The 17993-nt window shown below is 53.2% G+C and overlaps 1 protein-coding gene across 1 annotated transcript in view; it reads left to right on the top strand.

The window, feature by feature from the left end:
• The first annotated feature begins 1768 nt into the window (after window positions 1-1768).
• TSPAN14 (tetraspanin 14) overlaps window positions 1769-17993 on the top strand; it is a 56020-nt gene continuing 39795 nt past the window's right edge. Inside the window, exon 1 of the mRNA XM_058672046.1 lies at window positions 1769-1911. The gene's annotated coding sequence lies outside the window, so the exon portion shown is untranslated. The remainder of the gene's footprint in view (window positions 1912-17993) is intronic.

The following is a 17993-nucleotide window of genomic DNA, read 5'->3' as shown; positions in this document are numbered from 1 at the left end:
GTGCTGCTGGGATTAGAATCAGAAGCCATATGGGATCCCAGCACATTCAAGGCGAGGACTTTAGCCACTAGGCCATCGTGCCCGGGGGGAGGTGGGGTACATGGCTTGTTTTAACAGGTCCAAAGGGAGAGCGGCAATATACAAGGTGCCCCGGCCCCCAGCCTCCCAGGTGAGATGCCTGATGCTGTAAACAGGTGCACTGACTTTTAGGCTGCAGAGCTCACCCTTCTGCGGCCTTTGGGACCTGGTGTTCTCAAGTGGCATGTGCCTGCCAACTCCCCACCACCTCTCAGGCCGACTCTGGCTTCCTGTGCCTTCCATGTCAACATCACCCAAAGTAGCCCTTGTTCTGCCTCCCAGCCTGTAGTTTCCCTCTTATTATCTCATTCAACTTGGCAATTACCATCTTTTCTGCTTCTAGCAAGCTGTAGGGAGGAAGAGGCTTCAGCTGCGTTATTTCCAGCCTTACCCCCTCTGCTCCAACCCCAGCATGGAAACCGGGGTGGGCAGCGTCTTTCAGTAAAACAAGCAGGAAAAGCTGGAAATGGGGGTGGGGAGCAGTGCTGCAGCATAGCGGGTCTACAGTGCTGGCACTCCATACAGGCGCCAGTTCGAATCCCAGCGGCTGCACTCCCCATCCTGTTCCCTGCTCATGCACCTGGGAGAAGCTGCTGCCGGTTCCCCGCTTCGGATTGGCCCAGCACCGCTCACTGCAGCCAGCTGGGGAAAGAACCAGCAGGCAGGCAGCTCTGTTTGCCCCAATCCCAACTTTGTAACTCCGCCTTTCAAAATAATTAAAAAAAAAAATCCTTAAAACTGGGAATAGCTTCACCCGCCTGTATTTCAATACTTCAATACAGTTCAGAAACACCACACTTAGTTTTACAGTCGGGACAGGCTGAGACTAACTCGGAACCGGGGGAGCAGGGTAGAGAGGGTCTCCCACCCAAGCGCGTCCCTTCACCCTGCCCACTAGTCCAAGCATCCGCCCAGCCATGTCCTCCGCGCGCGAAGACGAGGAACAAATCTCAGCAGGCAATCCAAAGAAAGCCTGGTATTTTTAGCAGCACCGAGGCTGCTCTCACCACTCGCTCTGCAAAGAGACGAACAGTCTTGTCGCACCGCCCTCTTCTCCACAGCCTCAGCCTCCGAGGCGGACAGCAGTGCCTTCTGCCTTCCTCACAGCCATCTTCCTCGCCCTTTGCCCATTGACACCCGGTCACTCCGTGGTGGACCCGCCACACGTGGCCTCCTCCCGCCGTCCGCGCTTCTCTCAGGCTTTGGTCCGGTCAGAGGCGAGCCCGAGCAGCGTCCACGCCGCGCCGTCTCCATCCTGGCCTGGACTCCGAGGACCAACGCGGAGGAGGAACAGGGCCTGGGTCTCCCCTCAAAGTCAAGCAAACGGTCAGAACGTGCGACCCCCAACTTCCACCCAGGGGGCAGTACTGGCCGGGAGGCGGGGCCAGAGAGGAGGCGGAGCCAGAGAGGCAGGGGAGGGGCTAGCGTAAGGGGCGGGGTCGGGACGGGACGTGGGAGGAGTCAGCTGGAGGGGAAGGGCCTAGGGAGGGGCGAGTGGGGCGGAGCCCGCCGGCGGGGGGGGGGCGGGGTCGGGTCAGGACGTGGGAGGAGCCAGCAGGAGGGGACGGGTCTGGGGCGGGCCCAGGGCGGGGCGAGTGGGCGGAGCCTGCAGACGGGGGCGGGTCTGGGGCGGGGCCGGGGCGGGCGGTGCAGCGAAGCCGAGCACCGCCCTCGAGCGCCGCCCTCGGCCGCCAGCCGCGCGCCCCCGGCCCCGCCCCTCCCCCCGCCCCGCCGCTCGGCCGGCCCGAGTCGCGCCCTCCCGCCCGCGCTGCCGAACTTGCTCTAACTTCCTCGGCCGAGCCGGGCCGCGTCGTGCCGAGCCGCCGCCGCCGGGTGAGTCGGGCGCGGGATCCCCGCGGGAGCGGCGGGCCTGTGCCCTTTCCCCCATTGTCTGAGGCCGCCCCTTCGAGCGTCCCCCGGGCACGAGGATTCCGCTCGGGCTCCCTGTGCTGTCCCTCAGCCGCCCCTCCCGTGCCGGCTCGGGGTCTCTGTGTGTGGTGTGTGTGGTGTGTGTGTGTGGTGGTGGTGTGTGAGTGTGTGTGCGTGTGTGAAGTGGGCGGCCTGCGGGGCGTCGCGCGCGGCTTTGTCTGCTCGGATCGCCCGCGACGACGAGCGGGAGGCCGCGGCCGGGACCCCGTGGAACCCAAGCCGGGCGCCGGGTGGGGCGGGAGCGGCTGGGCCCTGGCCACTCCGTGGTCCCCAGCGGCGAGCCCGGGGCTGGCGCTCCTTCCGGCTGGGTCCCGGGCCCCGTGGCCCCCGTGGCCCCCGTGGAGCTCGCTGAGGGGCGGCGGCGAGCGCGAACCTGGGAGGGTCTTACCCCTCACCCCGACCCCGACTCTGGCCCTGCCCCGCACGGGTGTGAGTGCGTGGCGACCGCACCTTTCTGGGTGCGGAATGTGAGTCTTGGGGTTTGGGAGCCAAACCAGACCCCCGGACCTGGTCGTCTTGGGGGTGGGAGGGGTCGTACGTCTGAGAGGTTGTGGCGCGTCCAGTGGAACTGCCGCTGGACCCCAGAGGAGTGTGTGCCGGGGGGAGTGAAGGAATATGGAGTAGTTAGATGAGGGGACTTCGACTCCTGGACACATGTTTCCAGGACTTGAGGTTGGCTTTTCGCAAAAAAGTGGTGGGTACTTCTGCAGTAGGGGCGGGGAGCGCGTCCGTCCCCGGGCTGGACAGGCGATGCCCGCCTGAGCGTGGCTGAGTCGGATCCTGGGCGCGCTGAGTGCCGGCCTGATACTGGGGTCTCCGCAGGTGCGTGCTGCGCTCTGCAGGGTTCTGTTCTCTTGTAGGGCCGGCCTTTCCTTCTGAGGCTGGCGGGAGTGGGTCAGCTCCCTGCCAGTCCTTTTCCTCCTTGGCCTGCTGGATAGAAATAAGTGCCTGTTCCTTCTCTATTTGTTTAGGGAAACCTGCGGCATCCCTGGCCATTCAGCCAGCTCGGTGGTTGGTGGGAGCCCCTTTCCAGCACGCTCAAAATGACCCACCACTCAGCCACTGAGGCCCCAGCTGCCTTCTCTGAACCCTCGCCAGGTTTTGACCACTGGAGGATTTCTCAAGTCTCGCTGACCAGGCCGGGGGGGTGGTAGGTTTTTCTCCTTCCCTCTCATTTTGTCATCCCTTGTTGCAGAGTGGAAAACTCTGTGCATAGATGAGTCCCCACAGCCCTGCTTGGGTCACCTAATGTGATTTTCAGTTCATCTAACAAACAACGTGGGGCTGAGAGCCTGGGTGGGGAGAGGGGTGTTGCCTGGCATTCTAGCAAGCCCTGTTCTAGAGCTCAGGACTGTCTGCCTGACTGTAAACTTGTGTGGTCTTAGAGCGCAGTCTAGACATGTAGTAGGTGCATACCCGTGTTGATAGATCTGCGCTTGCTCCAGCAGTATCCTGTAGACGTGCTCGAGTGCCAGCTTCTGGGGCTTCCGTGGCTGTTTCCAAGAAGCAAGAGCTTGGAGGGCAGGGGACTACGGAAAGGGTTGGCTGCCCAACCCCTTTACCAGCAGGCATCTGTGCTAGTCTCCAGGAGGGCTCCTTGCTTCCCTGGTTTGGGAAGGGAGGGGCTGCCCTGAAGGTTGTGGTACATGAGGTGACCTTCGCAGTAGGCCAGGGAGCAGGGGAGCCCAGGGTTCTGGAGCCATTTCCCAAGGTGTCACTTTGTTCTACCGAGGGGTTTGGCCTTGTTTTGGTAGTGTCCATGCAATGCCATTGTGCCAGTGCTAGGGAAAAATGTAGTAAAGGGTCTGGCATTGAGGTGCAGTAGGTTAAGCTGCTGTTTGCGACGTGTGGCATTCCATATCAGAGTGTCAGTTCAAGTCTTAACTCATCTACTTCCCATGTAGCTTTTGGCTAGCGGCCTAGGAAGGAAGTGGGTGCTGTTGGCTTGGGCCCTGCTACCCATACGGGAGACCTGGAAGGCCTTCCTGGGTCCTGGCCTCAGTCGGGCCCAGCCCTGGCTGATGCAGCCATGGGGGACATGAACCAGCAGATGTGAGATATCTGTCATGACCTCTCTGTTCCTTGTGTTTCAAAGAAGTAAATGCACCTTCAAAAAAAGGTAGACAGGGTTATAGACAAGTTCATGGCAGTTATCTGAAAGGTTTAATAATGATGGCGATAATGATCTTATTGAAATGAAACAACAAGCACTGTGGTAGAAACATTACTTGCCTTAACTGGGTTACCTATTCCATTTTTTTCAGGAAGATATTGCAGTCCATAGAGGTTACAGACTTGCTTGAGGTCTCATAACAAGCCAGATTTCCTCATTTCTAATTTAAGCAATGCTGTCCTTTCAGAGGTGATTTTTTTTAAGGATTTATTTATTTTTATTGTAAGTCAGATGTATATGTGTATATATATATATATATATATATATATATATATATATATATATATATAGAGGAGGAGAGACAGAGAGGAAGATCTCCATCTGATGATTCACTCCCCAAGTGAGCGCAATGGCCTGAACTGTGCTGATTCAAAGCCAGGAACTTGGAGCTCTTCTGGGTCTCCCACGTGGGTGCAGGGTCCCAAGGCTTTGGGCCGTCCTCGACTGCTTTCCCAGGCCACAGGCAGGGAGCTGGATGGAAAGCAGGGCTGCTGGGACTAGAACTGGCACCCATATGGGATCCTGGTGCATTCAAGGCGAGGACCCTAGCCGCCAGGCCATGGCGCTGGGCCCTTCCAGAGGTAATTTTTTAAAAAAAAGATTTATTATTTGAAAGGCAAAGGAACAGAGAGAGTGGGAGGGAGAGAAAGAGAGATTGAGATCATCTTTTTCACTCTGCAAGTGCTTGACACAGCCAGAGCAGGGTGAGGCCACGGGCGTGGGTCCAGAGCTTCCTCTGGGTCTGCTGCTTGGGTGGCAGGGGCCCCAGCACTTGAGCCATCTTCTGCTGCTTTCCCATGACCAGAAGTCTAGTAGGCAGGGCTTAAGATGTTATTGCAGTTTGGGGTGCCAGTGTTGCATGTAGTGGCTTCTTGTGAAACAAGCTGGCCCCAGCATCTCATTTTTTTTTTTTTTTACTAGCACAGTCTGGACACATAGCAGGTACTCCCACGCCCCTGCCGATTGCTTGACTGGTAACCTTAGCTTCTGTCTCTCCAAGGCCAGGGAAGGGAAAGGCCAGCCCTGCTGAAAATGGACGGCTGAGGAGTCACTGCTGCTATCCTGATAAATCAACAGTGTGCAAGGCGCAGAGGTGTAACATGATAGGGTTCGTGGTTACACGGGTGGCTGTGACACTTCTGCTTTATGTTGGCCTCGCTGTGGGACCCACATGAATTGATTGGAACATTTCTGGCCACTTGGGATAGAAGAAGAGTGTTGATAAATCTTACACCAGCTATTTATTTATTTTTATTGGAAAGGCGATTTGCAGAGAGGAGAGAAAGAGAAATATCTTCCATCCACTGGTTCACTCTCCAGGTTGCCGCAGCAGTCAAAGCCAGGAGCCAGGAGCTTCTTCTGGGTCTCCCACATGGGTGCAGCGTCCCAAGGCTTTGGGCTGTCCTGCACTGCTTTCCCAGGCCACAAGCTGTGACACTTGTGGGAGCTGGATGGGAAGTAGACATCCAGGACCCAAATAAGTCCTGATGAATATTGGATCCTGATGAATGCAAGGTAAGGACTTTAGCCACTAGGCTACCATGCCGGGCTCCTTACCCAACTCTTAAAACTTCTACCGGGAAGTGAAATTTCATGGGCCAAATCAAGTCACATGGTGATACTTACCTATAAAATAGGACTGGAGGCGGGTTGGAAACTTTCACTGAACCGTGCTAATACCTACAGCCTGCCTACGCTCAGGCATTTTTCTGTGGCTTCCCAGGTTCTGGTCTTTGTCCTCTGACTCTCGGCCATACTGGAGTTCCATGGGTTTTTGTCTACTCATTCTCATGGGATCTGAGGACTATAGTGTTAAGTTTTGGGTCAGAGATTTCTTATTCAGCACGTAATTGGGACGCAGCCCAGTGGTTAGGGTTTTGTTTCCTTTGGTCCCTTGTACATCTTGCACCTCTCATTTCCTGCCTGGATATGGGTAGGTGGTAGGGGCAGCTGCCTTTCCCTAGAAGACAAGCTGTGCAGAGCACCCTTAGCAGGCTGTGCCCTTGCCTGTTGCCTTGTGAGACTCTGGGGCCCCCTGGTGTGGAAGTGAATGGCAATGGGAGATGAGAGGATGGACTCCCACAAGATACCAGGGTCTGTTGGGGCTGGAGCGGTGCTCTGGCTGGTAGAGAGGAGTGGAATCCTGCTGTTGATTGTTTCTTCCCCCTCAAACCGCTGTGGCAGGATGTTACTGAAACAGCCACACTGTGGGTCTTGTTTTGTGTTTGTAAGTTGGGCTCGTGGTCTCTGGTGACTTCCAGCAAGGAAGAGGAGGGGGCAGGGCAGAGCGGGGGTGGTGGTGTGAACAGCCGCAGGGACCTGCATCATGGCTCACCCTGTCCCTCAGCATGCTCTCTCCTTTCTCAGGGCCCCTGCCTTGTGACGTGTGAAACAGAAGAGAGGAGACGCTGCTCTCCAACAGTGGGCCCCAGTCTTGGCTGGTCATGAGAGGCCCCAGGGGAGGCTGCTGTCCCGAAAGCCTTTGGCCTCAGTGGAAACTAGCATCCCCTTTGGTCTTCCATGGTAGTGGTGTCCATTCTGACGGGGAACTCATGCAGTGGGCTGATCATGTCTCCGTCTTTGTTTCCCCGCTCCACGGGGTGCATTTTGGGGTTCAGGTAAAGCAGGGGGCCATGCTGCTCTGGCATGGGACTCTGCCAGCAGGCAGTGTCCAGTGCCTCGGCTGATTTGTCATGAAGGTGAATGACATTGTCCATCTCGCGGAGCTGACTGCAGGAGGCCAGCTCTGGGCTTGTGTCTACTTGTTAGCTGAATGACCTAGACAAGTCTGATTTTTTTTTTTTCCCCTTTCTGAAAAAAATGCTTCCTCATTTTTCTCATCTGTAAAGTGAGAGAATCCAGTCAGCCCTTCTTGTCCCTGTGGGGTTTTTGTGACGTCTTAATACACGCTGCACTATTGAAAAGCAGGATCTGGAGCTCCTGAATTAGGCCTGATGCTTGCTGTACCCCACTGTGACTGTCAGCAGAGCGCTCCCCAGCAGCTGATTCTGGGAACCCCACTTCCCCCACTGAGGCTTGGTGGGGCTGGAGAGGCTGGGCAGGGCTGGGGTTTTCTCTGAGGAGGGGTTGCATTCTGGTAACCAGAACCTTAAGGCAGCAGTGCAAATTGGGTTGAAATGCCACTTTAAAAAAAAAAAAAAAAGTCTGTTCTGCCACCCTTGTGAGCAGCCAGAAAGTGCAGCATACTCCATCTTTCAGCTAGGTGGCTGAAGGGTCTGGCCCCTCCTTGGGCGATGGATGGCCTGCCCTGGTGATTGAGAGCAAAATTGGTAGGTGATACTTAAAGTAGCTTCTGTGAGCCCCTGGTGCTGTGTCCCCTGGTGGCTGGCAGAGCTGAGGTCAGGCCCTCCTGTGTGGACAAGCGTCCAATGAACCTCCTCTCTGGGTTTTCCCTGGCTCGGTGTGCCAGGTCATGGACACTGCCAGGCCCAGGCAGCATTATGAAAAACGTCCAGCAGCCCTGAGATGTTCGGAGCCCTAACACCAGCACAGAGGCCCCCTCTTAGCTGCAGGTCTGAGCAGCGATCCTGGGAGGTGGCGGGCAGCCTGAGACAATCTAGTGCCTACAGCCTCAGAAGCCTCCTGGGAGCTGCAGCAAGCCCAGTGCACTGGCAAGTGGTAGGCAGAGATGAGGAAAACAGCCTCCCCAGCTTGTGACTGGGCCCTCTGGGAGGGGTGACTGGACCTTTTTTTTTTTTTTTTGAATGTGAGTCAACTTTATTTTTTTAATACATTTTTTATTATTGTTATTATTTTATAATACAGTTTCATATTCCCTTATCCCCTCCCCAGTTCCCTCCCTCCCAGTTCCGCTATATCATTACTAACATAAAGTTCTTCTTACTCAGTCATATGTCCATCATTGCGGGCATGGACAATGGCAGAGAGTCCAGAATCCTATTGTCAAGATATAGTAAACAGTTTCATTGTAAGTCCATCTTTGTCTGAAAGTAGAAATGCATGCCACACTACATCCTCACATCTGAATGTTAGTCTCCATTTCACAGCTACCATACATCCCCTTAAATGAAAAGTCATGATTCAAAACCAACAATAGAAAGAAAAATAGAAATTTACAATGCCATGAAGTTAAATGACATGTTACTAGATATGACAGTCTCCATTACACAGCTACTGTACATCCCGTTAAATGAAGAGCCACAAAACAAAATCAACATCTGGGAGAAAAAAGAAATTAACAACATCAAGAAGTTAAATAACATGTTATTAAATGACTAATGTGTAGCTGAAGAAATGAAAATCAAGAACCTTCTTGAAGAAAATGATGCCACTGCATGATCTACGAGTCATTGAATGATTTAATCAGAAGGAAGTGTTTTGAAGAGATGAAACTGACAGAAAACAACAAAACCCATGTGATATAGTTTCTGCTCTTTGTTGAAGTGAGTCTCCTCCAGACAATAAAAAGATGGGTTTTGATTTTTAATCCATTGTACTAATCTATGACGTTTGATTGAGCTTAAGCCATTTACATTCAGAGTTTAATATACATGGGTGGTACTTTGGTCCTGTCCTTTTAGGAATGGGTTGTTCATTGGTTTAGTCTTCTGTTGTCATTTTACTGGTATGTTCTTCCTGTTTGCCTTTGATTTGGGTAGGTGCTATTCCTCTTCTCTGTGAAGAGAACATCTTTAAGTATCCCTTGTAGGGCAGGTTTGGAAGAGGCAAATTCTTTTAGCTTTTCTTTACTGTGGAAGAATTTTATTTCATTTTCAAAGATAAAAGAAAGCTTTGCTGGATTATGTTATCCTGGGCCGAAATTTTTTTTCTTTTAGAATCTGGACTATGTCACTCCATTCTCTTCTTGCCTGTAGAGTTTCCTGGGAGAGATCGCCTGTGAGCTTAATTGGCTTTCCTTTATATGTCAATTGATTTTTTTCACGTGCACATTTAAGGATTTTTTCCTTATGTTCAATTTAAGAGAGCTTGAAGATCATATGTCGTGGTGAAAATCGTTTTTGATCAAGCCTGTTGGGAGTTCTGTGCCCCTGCTGGAACTTGTTTCCCAATTCTTCCTCTAGATTAGGGAAATTTTCCTTTATTATTTCATTAAATACATTTGCAAACTCAGGTTCTCTTTCTGCCCCTTCTGGGACTCCCATAACTCTTATATTTGTCCTCTTAATAGTGTCTTTCAATTCTTGAATACTTTTTTTGGCCTGATCCAGCTCTGCTTCCAGCTTTTTGTTTGCTTCCCCCTGATGACAGGAAATACCTTCCAATTCTGAGATTCTTTCTTCTGCTTGCTTCATTCTGTTTTGGAGACTCTCCACTGTACTCTTAATTTGCTCTACTGTGTTCTTGATTTCTGATATACCAGCCTTGATTTGCTTTATTGCTTCCTTAAATTCTTTGAACTCTTGCATGAGCTTCTCATTGTTAATCAGAATCTTTAAAATGAGTCTTATGGATTCTGTGTGCCCCATTTTCTCGATGTCTTCCTCAGTTAACTCTGAGGTTGGCATAGGGTTTTCTCCCTTGCAGGGGAGTTTTCGGGAATATTCATTGTGCCTTTGTCTCTTCTTTTACTCTTGATCATTGTACTTCTGGTTAGCAGAGTCTTCTCCTTGGGGCAGTTTTCTAAGCTGTGTCACCCACAGGTCTACAATGCGATTTTACTTATTGCAGTTGGTACACACCTTTTTGCTTGCAGCCACTTGTGCTACAACCTCCAGCGAGTTCCAGGTTTGGGTTCTTATGTCAGATTTCCACCGTGGTCTCCACAGCCCCAGCTCTTGGCTCACCACTCTCCACCTCCTGTGATACGGTGCTGAGGCTTCACCATTGTCTCTACAACCTTTCTCCCACTTTCAGTTGGAGCAGGTCCCAGGATTAGAGAGACACCAGGTGTCCTATATAATTAGGTTGTTGGTGGTGCTGATCTTGTCGGAACCTGTTGGACGTTAGGTCTGGGTGCCACACGGACCTATTTTGGCCGGTACGATGCTGCAGTCGGTATTATTTTCCTGCGGGACCAGTGCAATCACGAACCTCAGCAAGGTCTCGCGAGATCAGCACATGTGCAGTTCACTATTGTCCCCTGCAGTCCCAAAGCTATTGCCACAGTGCCCAAAATGGCGCCTGATGTACAACCACTAAAGTTCTTGATTTGCTGGCCTTCAGATCCGAGGGCTATCCCAGACCTGCCCTGGGTGGAACCCGTAGAATGCCACGTCGTTGCAGTTCACTGAGACAGAAATGAGCTCACTTCCAGCTCAGCACATGCTCCGTCCTCTCCCTTACCCTTTCCTCTTTACACAAAATGGCGCCCAATTCAGCTCTAGGGGGCTGACTGGGCTGTGAAATCCACTCTGTTTTCATACTGCCCATCTGAGATCTGCTGCTCTGTCTCTGCTCCTGGTCAAATCAAATGGACCAGCAAAACGGACAGTTCTTTGTCTGGGTTCACCACCCGAGCTCCCAGTGAAAGTCCCTTCCCACCTGGTTGCTGGTGGAGTTTCGGCTGCTGTGGAGTTCAGATCGCCGTGCTGGAGTATCAGTCTCTGCAACACCACACCGTTGTGTCCACTGCTTTCCTGTGTTGGTCAGTCTCCAGGTACCCCTCTGCTGTTGTTCTGTCCTTTCCTACAACCTGAAATATGTCCTCTCTGCTTCATCCTGATTGAATGTTTTTCCGTCTGTATAAACGTGTCCTTACCCTATTCCGCCATCTTGATTCTCCGTCGGGTGACTGGACCTTTGGGAACTGGCTGCCAGGGCTCGGTCCATAGCTGGAGGGGGACATTCGTCTCTGCCCAAGCCTTGTTCCTGTGGGGTTCCTCTCAGTAGCTGCTCCGCAGACAGGCTATAGGTACCCACGGAGTGACCATTGCCTCTTCCTCAGATGAATTCCTGACCACTGACCAGCCTGGGGAATGAGCTGCCTTGTTCCAGCCATAACCTCTGGGCCGGGCAGTTGGGATCAGGATTGAATCTGGGGCTTGGTGGGAGCCAGCTCAGACCCAGCCAGTCACATGTTGCCTTTGAGAAGTGACAGTGGTGAGTCCAGGAAGGCCTGGGGAGCTCTGTGCCTTTGAAGAAAAAATGACTCCGGATACTTGTTAACATGTTGAGACCAACTTTGTTGAGGATTGTTGCTGTGGGTTTTCATTTCCTTTATTTGTTTGAAAGTTACAGAGAGAGGCAGAGGTGGGGAGAGAGAATTTTCCATCTTGGTTCACTCCCCAGATGGCAGCAGCAGTTAGTGCCGGGCCAGGCCAAAGTTTGGAGCCAGGAACTTCATCCGGATCTCCCACATGAGTGACAGGGGCCCAAACCCTTGGGCCATCTCCTGTGGCTTTTCTCAGGTCTTTTGCGGGGAGTTGGATGGGAAGTGGAGCAGCTGGGACAGGAACTGGCCCTCAGATGGGATGCCTGCATTGCAGGCAGAAGCCTCTGCAGTGTGGTTTTGAGGTAGGAGAGGGAGGTTAGGTTCAACTCCAAATGCAGCAAAGGAAGTTGGGAACTTAGAGGCAAAATGTAGGGTGAGGGTGTATGTAGTGTTCCTGGAACCTTTCTGGGAGTATGGGGACTTCTTTGCTGACCTGACTTAACAAGAGTCTGGCTGAAGGCAGGCCTGGATGATCTGGCCTTTCCTGGGCACTGGCAGAGGTTAAAGAAGGTGGGAGATTCTGGCTTAAACTGGACACTCAGGGTAAGAGCCAGAAGCCCAAGGTCAGGCCTTGTGGAGCAGAGGGCTCAGAGGACTTGACTAGTTTGTTCAAGGGCGGAATCATCCCACTGCATGCAGTGTCCCGGGTCCAGTTAAGCCTGTGTCATGCACTGAGCTGAGCTCGTGGCCATGGTGCCATCAGCAGCAGCATACTTGCTCCTTGTGGGTATGCTCCTGGTGTCACCCTTACTTCTGCAGAAACCTTGGGCATTTCTTTGGCAGCAGTGCCAGCTCCTAGTCCCTTGGCTCTCTCCCTCAGCCCACTGGACATCCCTCTGGACCCAGGACTTAGCCTACCATCTCTGCCCTTTAGTAGAGCATGCCACCCACTGCCACTCCCCTCTGGGCACCCATCCTGAAGAAGCCTCTTTTTTCTTGAGTTTCCTGCTCTCCTGTTCCTGGGCAAACCAGTCAGACAGCTTTGTGGTTCTCCCTCCGCCCCCCCACTCCCCCTTTTCTATTTCCCTTACTCTTTCTCAGCCCTCCCCACACCCCACGTCCAAGGTGCTGTGGGCCATCTGCCCCTGCCTGGATGGCCCCCTCTCAGGATCTTCAGGCCAGAGCACCTGCTCCTTCCCCTCTCCCAGGCCCTCAGATCCAGCTAACCTTTTCTGCTCTCCTGGCTCTGAGCCTGTCCCTTTTGCATGTGGGTTCCCACCGGCCTCCCTGGGCATATAACCCGGTTTGGTCTGTCTCCTCCTGGGGCTGCTCTTGTTTCAAAACAGCCAGCTTTTCAGGAACCAGGTCACCTGCTGTTGTGAGAAAAACCTGGTGTCTGTGGCTGGAGTGGGAGTTCTTCGCTTCCCAGTGGCTCCACATCCTGCTTCCACCCTTGCGGAGGGGCCGGGGGGAGTGGTGGTGACAGAACCCTGCCCTTGGCAGTCATCCTGCTGTCTGAGGTGAGTGTTGTCACTTGTCACTTGATCTGCTTCCTGTGAAATTCAAGTCACTGTGTCAACATGGACAAGTTTTGAGGGGTATGCCAGAAAAAGAGCTGGGGGTAGTTAACAGGGTGACGAAAATGGGGAAAACCGGGGGCTTGCAGTACGGGTGTGCAGGGAACAGATTCTCCCCCTGGCTTAGGCTGGCCCCAAGCTGCTGTGTGTGGGAAGACAGGGCAGGGCATGTGTCCTACCCCTTAGCAGCAGGAAGGACTCGGGGGAGTGTCACGTGCAAGAAATACACCAAGGCTTTCTGAGTGCTCAGTGTTTATTGACACGTCAGTGAAAGGAGGCTTTTAAGCAACACATATGTATCACTCTAGCAAGGAATAAATATTCAAGTGCATCTCAGAAACTCATTTCGCAGCTCTCGTTTCCTGCAAGGTATATAACGTTGAGTGGCTAAGGGATTGGAGTTTTGAGCTGGGAATTTGGAGAAACTGTTTTTAGCCTGTTCCTGGAGCTGGGCCAGGCCTAGAAATCTGTTGCAATAGCTTTCTTTAGAAGCTAAGTTTGAAATGAGCTCATAACATAGGGACCTCGAGCCTAGCTGCTGACTGGGGAAGGGTCCGAGAAGTTGGCCAGACACACGTGTGGCCTGGACCTGGGGGTATTCCACATAGGTGGGCTGTGGTGTGGAGCAGCATTAGGTTTCCTTCTGTCTTGACCTCCAGTTGCGCTTGCTCCTCAAGGAGGACTATTTTTTGGAACTGGGGATGCAGATATAAGCAGGGAGCCCCCTGAGTTGGCATGTCCTGGGGTTCTGGAGGCTGCCTCCTTGCTTTCTTTCCTTTTTTAAAAAAAAGATACATATATATATATATATATATATAGATATATATACACACACACATATATATATATAAAAGATATACAGATATATATAAAGGCCGATATACAGAGAGGAGGAGAGACAAAGAGGAAGATCTTCCCTCCGATGATTCACTCAGCTGAAGTTTAGCTGAACCAAAGCCAGGAGTCAGGAGCTTCTTCCACGTGTCTTACATAGGTGCAGGGTCCCAAGGGTTTGGGCCCCAGGCAAGGAGCTGGATGGGAAGCGGGGTCGCCCGGATGAGAACCGGCGCCCATATGGGACCCCGGTGTGTTCAAGGGGAGGACTTTAACCTCTATGCTATCACACTAGGCCCTGCCTCCTTGCTTTCTTCCCACCTCCACTCTCCACAGGTGGTCTCCAGCCACCTGCCCCCATTTTTTTTCCCTGCCTCCAGCCATAAATGCCAAGCATTTAAAATACTGATTTAGGTTTAGCCTTTTCATTTTAATAAAATACGGGTGTGAAAAAGCAAAGATACAGGGAGAATTTGGACTGCCTCCCTCAGCCCTTCAGTTCTGTCCCCCGCCCCTAGCAAGGCCTCGCTCATCAGATGGTTGGGGGGCCTCATCAAATGGGGCTGTCCTCCTCACTTGCTAATTCCCACAGCGGCCTGCTCACCACATTCTGCTGGGTATCCTGATCTTCTCCCCAAGCCTGTCGCCCCACGTCTGCTGCTTTTCAGCATCCACAGTTCAGTCCATTCTTTCCAGCAGTGGCGTGACATCATCTGTGTGGGGAACTGCATGCCACTTTTCACCAGCCTAGGATGGATTCATGGACGTGAGGGTTGCTTCAGGGTTTCTTGTTGGAGCCGCTTTGTGGGAGTACCTCATCCGGGTGCCTGGGCTTGAGGTGGCTAGACATGGAGTTGAGGTGTTGGTGGCTTCCCAGGGAAGGAAGGGAGCAGCTGACCAATACCAGGAGGGAGAAGGTGAGATTCTGACGTTTCACAGTTGGCGAGATAGGGCAGGAAGGCCTGGGACCTGGGCAGACATGTGCAGGTTCAGCTCTGTGAGCACCATGCCCCAGAGTATGAAGAGGCAGCCAGAGCACAGCAGGGGTGAGAGGCAGCTTTTTGCTTGTGGATTTGTGTGGGGTGAGAAGGGGGATCAGTGATTGAAAGACACACTGGAGCTGGCTAAAAGCTTTTGGGAGAGCAGGTTCTCCCCCCAGTTTCTGGGACAAGTATGTGTGTGTGTGTTGGACCCATGTCCTGGGCACATTGGCCTGTCTGTGTGCTGCTCTGGGATCCCACCCTTCCCCCATGCTGCCTGCTCTGCAGCCCACTCTGTGGGTGCTGTAGGCCTGCCTGCTACCCTGCAATGTGGAAAAGGCATCTGGTGTAAATAATGCTTAGGTCTTCTGTATTAAGCAGGAGCAGTAGAGTTGGGCTGGAGGACTGTGAGAGAGAACAGTGTTGTCTCTTCTGTCCTCTGCTGTGCCCCTAGCCCTGTGGGCACTGCACCACCTCTGTGAGATGACCACAGCCCTCTCCTGCATGTCCCTGGATAAGAAGTAGGGAGAATGTAGGGCTTCCTGGCACAGAGACTGCACCCCCTCCCCCAAGCAGGCCCTAGGTTGGTGAGCTGGGCTTGCGGCCTGTGCCCTGCCCTGGCCCCTGACCTTGGCAGGCGGAACTTCTCAGCACTGCAGTCACATGGAGTTCCCAGCTGCCCATGGCTGCAGTTCTGTTTTCTGGGGCCCCCAGGCCCTGACCAGCACAGAGGTTTCTATTGTGGCCAGGGTGGTAGTGAGGGCTGACCTGTGGGGATCAGGGGGTGGGGCCTGGGGCCAGACAGTGAAGCTATTCAAGAGCTCTGCGTGGTTTTCCTGCTGCCTCCCATTGTGGATTTGTCAGGGTGGGGGAAGAGGAGGAGGAGAGGGAGTGGCCGGGCTGCTATTGTTGCTGGCAGCAGGAGCCCATTATGCTTAATCCAGGCCCCTTTGTTAGGCAGCCCTGCACCCCTCTGAAATGCTCCTCTGGAGTTCTCAGATTCTGGGCCCTCCCAGGATCCTGAGCTTACCTCTTTGCCAACCCCGCCAAATATGGAGGTTCCTTACCCTTTACCCTTTGTAGACACCTTTGTTGAGATCCCCCTGAAGTTCCCATGCTGTGACTGGAAGCCTCTGGGCAAGAGCTCTGAGCAGCTAGGATGGCGTGGGAGAGCCCTGGTCCCGGGTTGTCAGCTACCTGCCGGCCGCCTTGGGAGTGTGTTCTGCCTGAGCCCCCAGTCCTGCCATCCAGCTGCGCCCTTGGGTGGGGGCCAGGCGCGTGGCTCAGCTACAGGGTCCCCCCACCCCGGCTTTATGCCTCGGTGCTCTGCCCAGTGTGCCCATTCCTCACTCATCTGCTCATCTGCAGAAAAAGCCTGCTTGCTGGCTGCGTGGCCTGAGGCCGCCCCCGCTGCTCACGCCACAGCCATTTTCCTTTGTTCTGCCATTTCTGGGCTCTTGAATCTCAGGCAGGCAGCAGGCGCTTGGCACTGTTAGAAGCCCTTGTGTCACAAATGCAGCCTCCCTGCCCACCCTCGTGGTTCCCCCGGTTCTTCTGACCAGACCTGCTTCTGAGTAGCCCCCTGCTTTGTGAGAGAGTGGATCAGAATGGTGGGTGGCTCCTCCCATGGGGACAGGGAGAGGTGGCATTGAGGCTGTGCGTGTGAGAGTGAGCTAGGCTTGCTCTGAGCAAAAAAAGCCATTTCTGGTCACCCAGTGTGACGTCCTTGGCGTCCTGGTCCCCTTGAAATGTGTGTGGGAAGTGCTATTAGCCTTCAGTGGCAGGCTTGGGTGAGCATATGGTTTCTTTTTATTTTTATTTGGTCTCTGGTTGGATTTCTCCCCTGCCCCTTTATGGTTGAGTGTCTCTCATCTGTCTGGGGTTGATTTCAGCTGTGTGTGGGGTGGCAGGTGGGGTGCTGTCTGAGTTCTCTTCCTGAAAGTGTGACCGCCCCGGCCCGGGCCATCTCCTGCTTTCTAAACCACAGCCAGAATCTGTGACAGACACCTGCCTGTGACATCCAGGGTAGTCACAGATAAAACATTTTACGCTTTCAAAACCGGCTTCAGATCAGCCTGGCTGGCTCGGCGGACTCCATCAGCAAGGCTGTACAAATTAAGAAGCAAGTCTCAGCCCCAGATAAGGTTGTACCTTGGGGTGGCCTCATTTCTGTAAGAGCTGTATCATCTGCAAAACCTAAAGCAGAAGGAGCTGGGGGTTTAGACTCTCAAGGGCATGGAGACAACAGCTGTGGCTTTTGGGGTGGTTGGATCCCAGAAGATTGGATCTCCCAGAGACTGGGAGAGGTCAGAGGTCAAGGCTGGGGTTTGAGTCTCAGCTGTGCCGCCAGCTCATAAGTGAGTGACCTTGGTACTTCATTTCCCTGGCTGGGAAGGAGGGGCTGCTCAGGTGAACTTTGGAAATGCTTTGGCTGTACCCCTTACCGTTCTGAAAATTCAGCTGCAGGATGGGCATTCCCTGTGATGGGCCTGCTGTCTGGCTTGCTGTTTCGGGATGGGATTTTGGGGAATCGGGGGTTTTGGGGATTCAGGATTTTGTCGTTCGCAGCGTCTATTGACAAGTGCCCTCTCTGTTTGAGTGTGTCTTCTCAAGCCTCTGGGGGTAGGGTGGTGGTCCCCTCAGCGATGCCCAGGCACCTGCTTCCAGCTCCCAGGGTTGGGTATGTGCCAGGAATTCTCTTAAAGATAAGTATGTCTCTCCTTTGACCTGGACTTGACTCCTCCTCCCTTGGAACATTGTTCATACTGCTGTAGCTCCTACCTTGTGAAATTTGAATCTGGGGAAAGGGAAACAAAGCTTTTAGTTTGTTTTAATTTGACCTCCTGCCAAGTAAGGCCAAGCTGTAAACATAAGAACTAAAAAATTGACTCTTGGTACCTAAATAACCTGTTTCCTTTTTCTGGGGGGCAAGGTCAGGGTCCCTGCTCAGGGTCAGCTTCTGGTCCGTTAGTTGCCTCCCCCACTCCTGCCTGTGCCATGCTACCCAGTGCTGCCCCAGTGGCTTTCCTCCCATTGTCCTCCAGCCCCTGTGCCTGCTGTATGTCTGCCTGGCGGGCCAGTCCCGGGAGGCCTGCGCTCTTGGACGGAGTCCAGGCTTCTGGGAGGCAGGCCTCACTCCTGCTCTGGTTAGAGTAGATTTCACAGCTGTTAAATGGGAATAAAAATAACCAGTGCAGATCCAGTGGGATGCACCAAAATATCAGACTCCTGAATTAAAGTGTTCCTTCCAAAAGGCCGAGTGTGTGGCGCCTTCCTGAATGGTGGTTTTGCCTGTGTGCACTGGGGCTGTGGCTTGTTCTCTCACGCAT

The sequence above is a fragment of the Ochotona princeps genome, chromosome 13, assembly GCF_030435755.1.
Source record: "Ochotona princeps isolate mOchPri1 chromosome 13, mOchPri1.hap1, whole genome shotgun sequence".
NCBI lineage: Eukaryota > Metazoa > Chordata > Mammalia > Lagomorpha > Ochotonidae > Ochotona > Ochotona princeps.
The sequence above is the reverse complement of the archived record's forward strand: the minus strand, read 5'-3'. Positions and strand labels throughout refer to the sequence as shown.